We start from the raw sequence: 10883 nt of genomic DNA, 5'->3' as shown, positions 1-10883 counted from the left end.
GAAGAGAAAATTCATCCTTTGGGGAGTGTCTGGAACCCAGGTCTGACCAGCAAGAAATTGCAGGCGAATCCAGCCCCAGCCTTTCTTATCTGCAGAGAGCTGCTTGCCATGGACAACACACCATCTGAATTCTCCATTGACTTGTAGCAGAAAGGCCTTTACATTAGAGGGAAGAGGGTGTCGATTCATAGACATTGACTGGGCAGCCCTCCTGGCACTCCTTGTCCAAGCTGCAAATGTGGACCCCTGAGGTGAAGTTTGAATTTCCAGGACACCACACTCCTGCTTTCTACTTTGGCAGCTGCTTGGAGGCCCGATTTCTCTGAAAACAATCATGGGTTTCTTGGGACCCTGCTTCATTCTGGCCTCCCGAGATGTGTTGGGAATATAACATTCTTGTTTAGAATATGAGTGTCTCCGAAGTCTCAAGTAAACCTCAACCTTCTTGCCATCTGTACTCAAGTTATGATAACGACACCACTCCCGAAGAGTGTTCCAGGACACATCATTAATAGGAGGGAAGGAGGGTGGAGGACAGGTGCTTGGTATGGTTCTTGTTGAGTGTTTGATTCCCTCATGCCTCACCAGAGAACAGGCTGGTGGTTTGTGGTCTATGGTTGAAGAAACATTTAATTCCGTAGGATATTCTGTGGTCGGCTCCTCCTCAGCATATGGGACCAGCGTTAATACCACACTTTCTTCATCCAAGTCTTCCTCAGATTGGTTCTCGTTGTAAGTCTCCTGGCCGAAGGATGACATTTTCAGGCAGGCTTGGGGGAAGACAAAGGCAGCAGCTGAATGGATGTCGAATTCTTTTATAGGTCAAATTCAAACATTCTTATCCGAAGCAATTCACTTCTCCTTTCTCACTCCAGGCCAGCCGTGACGTTTCCCCAGAGGCTGTTACAGGAAGCACAGCTCCCACATCTCCATAGGAATACCCTCGTAGCTTTAACATGGAGGCTCTAGACCGCAGTCATGGTCACAATGTGCTGTGGCTCCTCCAGTCAGAAGGTGAAGTCTATCTGCTGACATCTTGAACTAGGGATAGCCTTTTGACTTGGATAAACAGGTCGAAGGGGAACAGTACAGTTCTCAGTTGTGGTTTTGTATGGCCTGATATATCCAGAGTACTCCTCTTGAAACCTGGCCCTCTTGGGTAAGTCTTGCCTAGGACTGACTGTAAGTAGGAGAACACATGGGGGCAGAGGTGACCTGGCAGGGTGAGGCTCATCTATTTCCCGGGTCCTGTGCACAAGAACCCCACCAGGATTGGCTTAGGCCCTATACACTAAAACACTCAGTTATGAGCCAAGTGGGAGGTAATTCTTCTGAAAGATTTGCCTGGAGATTTCACTATTCACTGCAAAAGCAGTTAACTAAGACAGCCAGTGGTTTACTCTTTCCCATTACATAATGAGACCAATGAATGTAAGGATGGCAGCATGGAGGAGGTGTTACTCAAGACCTAGAGATCAGAACAGACTTCCCAAAGCAAGAGATCCCTCATGTAAGAGCCAAACAGAAGAAGGAGTTAGCAGAAAACATTTCTGAAGAAAAAGATCTGTGTCCAGGAGGCTGACAGTTCTAGCATGATTGAAAGTTGAATAGATGGATGGAGGTTTAAGTAGATAGATAAAGGTGTGATGGATGGATGGTGGGGGTTCAATTATCAACATGGCATCTTTGAGCCAAAAAATTGTAGCAGTACAATAAAGTGGAAAGTGTTGGCTTTTAAACAAATGTCAAATTTTGAATTTGAAATTGAATTTGAAATTTGAAATGGAAATCGTGAGCAGAAGCCAAGCCTTAGCTATGGGACACTTAGTGTTGACATCATATCAAGTACATATCTTCCATCCACTGTGAGAGAATAAGTTCCTTGGATAATCATGGATTATGTATGGTTTTGTTCCAGTCAGACACTCAGCACCAAGTTGGTGAGTAAGTGAACAAGCCAGTATGTTCTTCAGTTGACTTTAGAGTCCTTGACAGTGTTAAACCAAGGAGAACAGTTTCAGGATGCTTAAGGCCCTGATTTCTCTGCCCTGCCCCCAGCTTCTGCCCAGACCTGAGAGTATAAGCACCATTTCATTCAACACCCTCCTGGTGAGTTCCTTTTGATTTTGCCTTGGATGTTTTAACATCAGAACTCAATGCTTCCCCACAAGGGGTCTCATCCCTCATCCTGTGTTTTCTGGGCTGAAGAGTGATGAGAGCCAGGCGGCCCACACCTACATTGTGTTTGCTCTGGTTTGAAAAAGAGTAATGATTGGCAAATTCTCAAAATGAGAGATATGGGGTGGTAACTTACACAGAAAAATGCCAGCTTTTGACGGTGAGCAGACAGCTTGGAAATCCTCCTGAAAGATGAGAGAAAGCATCAAAATAGGCTCATTTGTATTTGAGCTAAATGAAAGTCTTGTGATAGATAAAATTTGGGTCTAAAGTTTCTCTATATATTTTATTTACAGACATGAAACTTTGGACTCAAATGTACCTGAACTCATGAAATAATTGGCTAAGAGGGGAAAAGTAATAGATGATAGATAGATAGATAGATAGATAGATAGATAGATAGATAGCTGATACATAGATGATAGATACATAGATGATACATATAGATGATAGATGGATAGATGATGCATGTATAGATGATAGATAGATAGATAGATAGATAGATACATACATACATACATACATACATAGATACATAGATAGATAGGTGATAGATGGTGGATAGATGGATAGCTGATAGATAGATGGTACATAGATAGACAAATTATAGATAGGTAGATAGACAGATAGACAGATGGACAGACAGACACTGCAGAGAAGAACAAAAGTGTGTGTATGTTGGGGGTTATGGTGATAATTTTGCACCCAAACTGAGAAAGCTAAGTGCATTGGTGGTAACAAATAAGCTCGTTATCTTGACTGAGCTAGTGGCTTCTTGGTGTAGACATAAGCAAACGCTTCTTGAATGTCAGTTGTCCCTCACTATACACAGGTGGCTGATTCCAGAACCCCCATGGATATGCAAGTCTACCAATGTATTGCTTGCATCCAGCTTAGGCATCTCTTCCCTTGTTCTTGGAGCTCCCTCTAATCATCATTGTAATGCCTAATGTATAACAAATATTATGTAAATAGCACTAAAGCAAATGTATTGTTTTAGGGAATGATAACAGGGAAAATGTTTGTATGTGTTCAGCATAGGTGCAATTAAAAATATTTCCAATTCATGGTTGGCTGAATTTATAAAGCCTACAAACACAGAGGGCTGACTGTAGACTTTAAGTATGTTTAATTGATTGCTTGTCAAAATGCCTCAGTAAAACTTTTTTAAAAGCAAACAGATGATGGCTAAGGGATAAAAATCAAACCTCTATTGGACAGAAAAAGCTGGATACATATGCAGTTTTTAGCAAATTATCTATGAAAATAATTCACAAATGAAAGGTGTTATGAGGGGCCTATCTATCGGATACAATGTGTAGATTTACTTGAATCCAGGCTCAATCAACTGATTGTAAAATAACATTTATGAAAACATCAGAAAAAAATGTACATGAACTGAAAATTTGATCACATGAAGGAACTGGTTTTTAAGGACTATAATACTACTTTAGCATGTCTTTACAATTAAAGCATGTTTCTTCTAAATTATTCATAGATGAGATGTTTTTATTGCTTCAAAGCAATCCAGTGGAGTTTCTCAGCATTCTAAGGAATCATGAAGATTTTTGGTGTCAAACTAGTGCACTAAGTAATTTCCGAGATACATAGTGAAATCAGTGCACGGCTCAGAACATGACGTTTTCTTGCATGTGCTTCGAAATACACTAAGCATTGGTACTTGTGGATAGTATAAATCATCACTGTTGGGGTGGCTTGTAGACACAGACATTAAAAAAAAAATCTGCCAGGCGGTGGTGGCGTATGCCTTTGATCCTAGCACTTGGGAGGCAGAGGCAGGCGGATTTCTGAGTTCGAGGCCAGCCTGGTCTACAGAGTGAGTTCCAGGACAGCCGGGGCTACAGAGAAACCCTGTCTCGAAAGACCAAAAAAAAAAAAAAAACAAAAATCTCCAGTAATTTAAGACCAACTGTATATTTATCATGGTCAGAAAATATCAGTAGTACTTGTTGACAAGCAGTGTCTCTTTTTGCTTACAGTTATCTTCCTAATAGCTGACAGAGAACTAGACACTCCAAAAACATTTGTTGAATGAAAGAAACTCAGAGTTCTGAATGAGGGTAAGGCTTAGGTTCCATATCTCCCAGGCTCACAGGCACCTGGGAAGTTTCCCATCACCTGCAGGCCCAGGGTGTGGACCAGTCCTCACCTAGGTTAAGACCTGTTAGATTAGGTAGCTCCCTGTCTCGCACTGAACCTTCAGAGAAAGCTTGAGAACTGAGTTGGGAAACAGACTGACTCCAGCTTAGATGTACAGGTATGTGGAGATTTCCACAAACTCACAGCCATTGGTGCAGATCCAGGCAGGAGGTTCTAGCTGACGTAGGACAGTATCTGACCTTCAGAGGAACACATGAGATAGAGCCTTTGGCTCCAAACACCAGCCCACAGAAGGAAAACCTAGTAGGATTTAGCACAATGCTAAACACTGCATATGTCACTATTAAAGAAAAGCTGTTAGAGTTATAAATATAAAACATACAAAAGAAAGAAAAACGGAGCAACCAACAAACTAGAGGCACAAGTCCCATTGCAGAAAGACAACCAACACCAAAGACCAAGATCGCATCCCTAACCCCGTTAACAACAGCACCCAGCATAAGTGACCTGGATGGCCTCTCAGACAAAGAATACAAAAGAAGTATCCCAAACAATTCAAAGAAAATATAACTGTACTCCAGGAGGATGAAGGCCAAGAGATGGATGGGACACAGAAGTCAATTGGAGACATGAAAAATAGATAGCTGAAGGGGCAAAGCAGAGGTGATGCTGGAGATGAAAACCCAACAGGCCAAAGAAGAACCTCAGTGGGAAACACAACAGAACAGATCCTGTAGAAAACAGAGAACCGAGGGTGAATAGCAAGGTGGAGGAAACAGACTACTGGGTAAAGTCAACAATGAATTTAAGACGAAATATGAACAGAAAGTACAAGCTCTCGGACAATGAAAAGACCTAATCTTTGAATTGTAGGCATCGAAGGAGGAGAGTATAGCAAAGTACTAGAGAATATTTTCAAGAAAATCTTAGAAGAAAAGGTTCAAATAAAACCTAGGGAAAAAAGATGCCCATCCAGGTAGAAGAGACCTACAGAATTCCAAATTAACAGAACCAGAAAATAAAATCCTCACGAAGTATTATAGTTAAAATATTTAGAGCCCAGAGTGAAGTGTGGGTATTAAAAGGTGCAGGAATAGCTGGGCGGCGGTGGCGCACGCCTTTAGTCCCAGCACTTGGGAGGCAGAGGCAGGCGGATTTCTGAGTTCGAGGCCAGCCTGGTCTACAGAGTGAGTTCCAGGACAGCCAGGGCTATACAGAGAAACTCTGTCTCGAAAAACCAAAAAAACAAAACAAACAAAAAAAAAAAACCAAAAAAACCAAAACCAAACTAAACCAAACCAAACCAAACAAACAAACAAAAACAAAAGGTGCAGGAAAGAAAAGTCAAGTCACGTAGAAGGGCAGGCCCATAGTGAAAGCATGTGACTGACTGTGTGTGTGGTAGTGGGCAGGTCCACAGGAAAAGCACTCAACTGACAGTGTGTGCTGTGGGGGGCCTCCCTTTCCCCAGTTGAGAGCAATCAGTTCTGTTCTCTGGGCTGAGGTCCTGGCTCGGGCCCAAATCCTTTTGCTTAACGTAACCACTGCAGCTGCCAGTGTCCGGTTTCAGCTTTCATCTTGCAACGGTCACAGGTGAGCATCTGCATCTTCAGACAAGAAGGTAGCCAAATTGATGGCAGTGTTTTCTCAAACCAGACCCCAGCGTGGGCCAGGAGTACTGCCTGGTACTGGTGAATATCCCCTAACACAATGAGATACTAACACTCATTTTAAATCTCCCAGCTGAAACAAGCCAAGGGTCTGATGGATGTCATACAATGTTTCTCAAATTATTCTGTAAAGCAGAAAGGACGGAATCTCTTCCTCATACTTTTTACAAAATCTCGTTACCCTGATATCAAAACTAGACAAAGTCCCCCTACCCCAAACAACATCATTATGAAACATAGGCCAATCTCGCCAATGAACATAGATTCAATTTTTTTCTTTAGATTTGGAAGTGAGTTTTCCCCCCCAAACAGTATATTCTAATCATGGTTTTCCTCTTCCCCTATCTTTCCCAGACTTGAAGTGGAAATTTCTGGTTTCTTAAAAAACTCAGTTGTGTCACGTGGTGTTTTTCTGGAAGCTGTCTTGTGAGAGGGCATGTGATGTTTTGCTGAAAACAGACACTTGAGAGGGCACGTGATGTTCTGAAAGAATATAAATGGAACCCCACAAACATTGAGAGGATGCTCTTCATTGCTACACTTTACAATGCTTCGCTGGTCTTCATTTCGTAGAGAGAAACACACCAAAGAACTTCCCCTCGTAGCCTGGCTGCTTCTGGCTGCATCTGGCTGCTTCCTCTGACTCATGCTGATTCAGAGGAGCCTTGATCTTACTGATGGATCAAGCCACCACTACTGATTCCTGTTTGGAGTTTGCTACTGAAAGGGACTGCCGGAATCCTGACAACAAAGAGTGGAATCGCCCCAAGGAACTACTTCTAAACTGGTCCACAACCCCCTTTTCCTATTAATTTTTTTCCTTACTTCTTGTCAGTGGGTTAGAAGGGAGGTTGAAGCATATAAGAACCATAAATAAAGTAGGTTTTGAAAAATATCTAAGCCTTTACAGACCCTCCTCTCCCACCCAACTCCATGCCTTCTTTCTCTTTCCTGTTAGAAAACAACCAATATAAAAACAAACCAAAGTAAAACAAAGCAAACAGAGAAAAAAGAAAAACAAAAAGCATGAGAAACACACACACACACACACACACACACACACACACACACACCACACCACACCACACCACACCACACCACACCACACCACACCACACCACAAAACCATAATAGAAGAGCAAGACAGATAAGGTTTTTTGGTTTTTTGGTTTTTGTTTTTGTTTTGTCCAAACAAAGTGTTGAGAAACAAGAACCTCTTGAAAAATACTATTGAGTTGCATTGTATTGGCCACTTACTGCTGGGCACCGGGCCTGCCTTAAGGTGTTTTGTATACCAAGTAAGACTATACCAGAGAAAACTAACTTTTCCTTCCGGAGTAGTGGTCAGTTGGAGACAGCTTCTGAGTTAAGTATGGGGCTCATGTCCTCTTCTCTCAGCACTGGGACCCCATCTGGCTTGGACCTGAACAGGCCTGCATGCTTGTCTCAGTCTCTGTAGGTCCATGTATGCGCTGTCTCTCTTGTGTCTAGAAGGGCTTTTTTTCCTTAGCATTTCTGAGCCCTGCTGGATCTTACAATCTCTTTACAGCCTCTTTCACACAGATCCTCAAGCCCTGACAGGATGATTTTGAAGGAGGCATTGCATTTAGGACAAAGTGTTCCACGGTTTCTCATTCTGCACACATTGTCCTGTCATGGGCCTCTGTGTTTGCTCTCATCTTCTGCACGTGGAAGCTCCTCCGATGCTGGCTGAGACCCTGACTATATAGTAGTATTGTTAGTCGGAATATATAGTAGTATTGTTAGTCGTCGTTATCATTTTTGCTACCTTCTTTCAGCAGAATGGTAGCATTTAGTTTTCTCCTAAGTCCCATGGGCTGTCTAGTCTTGGGTTCTTGGCTACCCAAGCCGTGTCAGGAATGAGTGGCCATCTCATGGTCTGAGTCTTAAGTCCAATGAGAGAGCAGTTGGCTACTTCTATAACTTTTGTACCACTATGGCCCCAGTGCACCTTGATGGCAGGCCACCATTACAGATGAAAGCATTTATAGCTTTGTTGGTGTTTACTTTTCTCCCCTGGTAGCATGTAGTACCATGTATCAGTACCATCAGTACTATGAACACCAGTCAGTCGGGGGTGAAGACACCCTCCTGACTAGTTAGGCACCAGCTCAACTTGTGTTCAATGAGTTGTGGAGATGTCAGCAATTGGGTTTTCCCATCACTTTGTAGAGAGCAACCAGAAGCCTTGACAATATCCTGAGTTGGTTGGTGTGTAACTACATCAGAGTATCCATAAGAGTCGGGCAGTAGCACAGGGATGGAAGGGATAGACGGCAGATAGTTAAGAGGGTGAGTCAGATATGCATCAGGTCCTCTGCATTCATATTATGGCTTCCTGTTTAGTGTTCTTATGGGATTCCTGAAGACATGGATGAGTGGATCCCTAACTCTTGTGCCTTCTCTTGGGTTTTTTTTTTCTTTCTGTTGGCTTGTCTTGCCCAAGTTTTATGTTATATTTTGTTTTTTTTTTTGGTTTTTTTTTTTTTTTGTATGTATGGATGATTGACTGAATGAGTGAGTAAATGAATGACTACCTAGCTACAAGGGTAAATGTTAACAATTGAACTGTTATTTACACCTGCTGGGAGAGGCAAAATCAGTTTTCTCCTATTATGACATTGGGTACATCAACCACTTTGGGGCAGGTTTCATGTTCAGGAGTAGCTGACTAACATATAATGGCCTCCACAGCTTTTGTGTGCTCTAGTTTGGCTACAGTTTGGTGTTTTTGTTCTTTTCTTTTCTTTTTCTTTTTGGGTGTCATATTTTATTTTCTAAGTTGGGAGGATTTTGTTGTTCTTTGGGCTTTTGGTTTGTTTTTGAGAAAGAACTTAAAGTTGGATGGATAGGGAGAAGAGAATCTGGAAGTATTTGGGGGGGAATATAAAAATATATTTAAATTTAACAGTTTTTTTTTCAGGGGCCAAAAACCAAGTCTTTATTGGCCTCAGCTACTTGAGGGGAATAAATTGGGAGGGATGGGTGGCACCAATACTGGGCTGGCCATGTTTCACGGGCTTGTAGGTGATGGAGAACTCGCCCAGGTAGTGGCTGATCATCTATGGTTTGATCTCCTCCTGGTTGAAGGTCTTGCCATTGTGCACACCCACCATGCTGCCGACCATCTCCAGCAGAATGATTATGTCCTTCAGGGGCTTCTTCACCACCTCAGGCTTTTCCATGGGTGACACCTCCTTCTTGGCCTTTTTCAAGTGCTTGAGCAGTGAGTGCTGCTTCCCCGCAGGCCACAGTTCCGGTGCCGCCTCTGGCGCTGCACAACTGTATCAGCTGGTCATAGGACGTGTAGAGCAGTTGGTGGAGGTCTATGCCACAATAGGGGAACTTGGGGAAAGTCCGCTTCTTCTTCTGCTCCACTTCAGCCATCTTGGCAGCCATCTTGGCAGCTGCTCGGAAAAGGAAGTACTGGCCCTGTCTGACTAAATTTAATACATTTTTTTAAAAAAATAAAATATATAATAATTAGCAAAAAAGAAGAAAGTGAGAAAGACAGAAAGAAAGAAAGGAGAGAGAGAGAGAGAGACAGAGAGACAGAGAGACAGAGAGACAGAGAGACAGAGACAGAGACAGAGACAGAGAGAGAAAGAAGGAAAGAGAAAGCCAAAAAAGAGGGCTGCAGAGAGCTCAGACAGAGAGCACTGGCTGCTCATCTCAATGACCCAGGTTCAGGTCCAACCACCCACGATGCAGCCAACTACCCTCTGTAACTCCAGTTGTAGAGATCCAACGCCCTCTTTTGGCCTCCACTAGGCATTGCCTGCATATGGTGCACAGACATACATGCAAGCAAAATGCTCCTATACATAAAATAAAAATAAGTCCTTAAAATGATTGAGTCCATACTCAACTTTATCTTCTCACAATGACCAGCTGCTATCTCCTGTCAGTTCCCACAAACCATCAGAGTCGTCAATTTTACTGTTACATCCTCGCTTCAGAAGAAAAAGAAAAAGGAAAATCTTCTTCGTCTGTTGATGCTGAGGCATTTGCTTGATTCCAAAGTATATTATGGTTAGTATGAGAAAAGCAGCAACAACAATGCTTTGCTTTGATACCAAATAGATACATGATCATCAATGAGTTCAATCAATGTAATGTAAACAAAAAAAAAAAAAGGAGAACAAATTAGTTGGTAGTTCTCACAGGCTGATACTCATTTTACATTTTCCAGAATAAAAATTTAAAGTTAATTTCATGATGTTATTGATTCAGCCCTGGATTGTTGGTGCTGTACCATCAAGTCAGAGGAAAATAGGGAAAGACCTGGGTGCGCCAGCCTGGTGTAATGCAGGTTACAAGTGGAAAGAATCATTGTGTTGGGTCCCTGGAGTATGTACAGAGTGCAGTCAACAGAGCTGTAAAACCAAGAAAGCCCTCTGTCCTTAAAGACAGACTAAGGCACCCGGCATCCAGGAGCACCAGAAGGCTTTGCGTGCTGATATTTAACCATGAAATAACAGCCTGTGGTGAGGACAGCTCACTGTGTGAGCTGAGGGGAAAGACACTATCAGGTGCTCTGTTCCTATCTGGGTCAAGGGTAATGCTTTTCCTCAAGGAAAACTGGTTTACTGGTTCCAATTTTGAAGCACATCCTGCTATAAGCTACTCTAAAACCAAAAAAAAAAAAAAAAATTAAATGAAGAAAAGTAAAAAAGATCACAAAGCCTTCTCTACTCTCTGTGTTCAGGATGAAGGCTCTGATTCTCTCCTATGTCTAAGGTCAAGTCCCCTTCATCAGTGTTTATTATCTTCCTCACTTCTGCCTGCATTTCCTGCCTAGAAAGAGTGTGTCAGGAGTTACTGTTAAAACTGCACACTGAACTCTCAAAGCTGCATGCAGGAAATGGAGCCCCATGGAAGCAGGATGGGAGC

General features: G+C 42.5%; 2 pseudogenes; both read right to left on the bottom strand.

Annotated features, from left to right (window-relative positions):
- On the bottom strand, nucleotides 1-759 carry LOC116089420 (annotated as a pseudogene).
- An 8185-nt stretch (nucleotides 760-8944) lies between these two features.
- Nucleotides 8945-9377, bottom strand: LOC116089140 (annotated as a pseudogene).
- Between the last annotated feature and the right edge of the window lie 1506 nt (nucleotides 9378-10883).

The sequence above is a fragment of the Mastomys coucha genome, unplaced genomic scaffold (genome assembly GCF_008632895.1).
Source record: "Mastomys coucha isolate ucsf_1 unplaced genomic scaffold, UCSF_Mcou_1 pScaffold14, whole genome shotgun sequence".
Lineage (NCBI taxonomy): Eukaryota > Metazoa > Chordata > Mammalia > Rodentia > Muridae > Mastomys > Mastomys coucha.
This window is presented reverse-complemented; position numbering and strand designations above follow the sequence as displayed.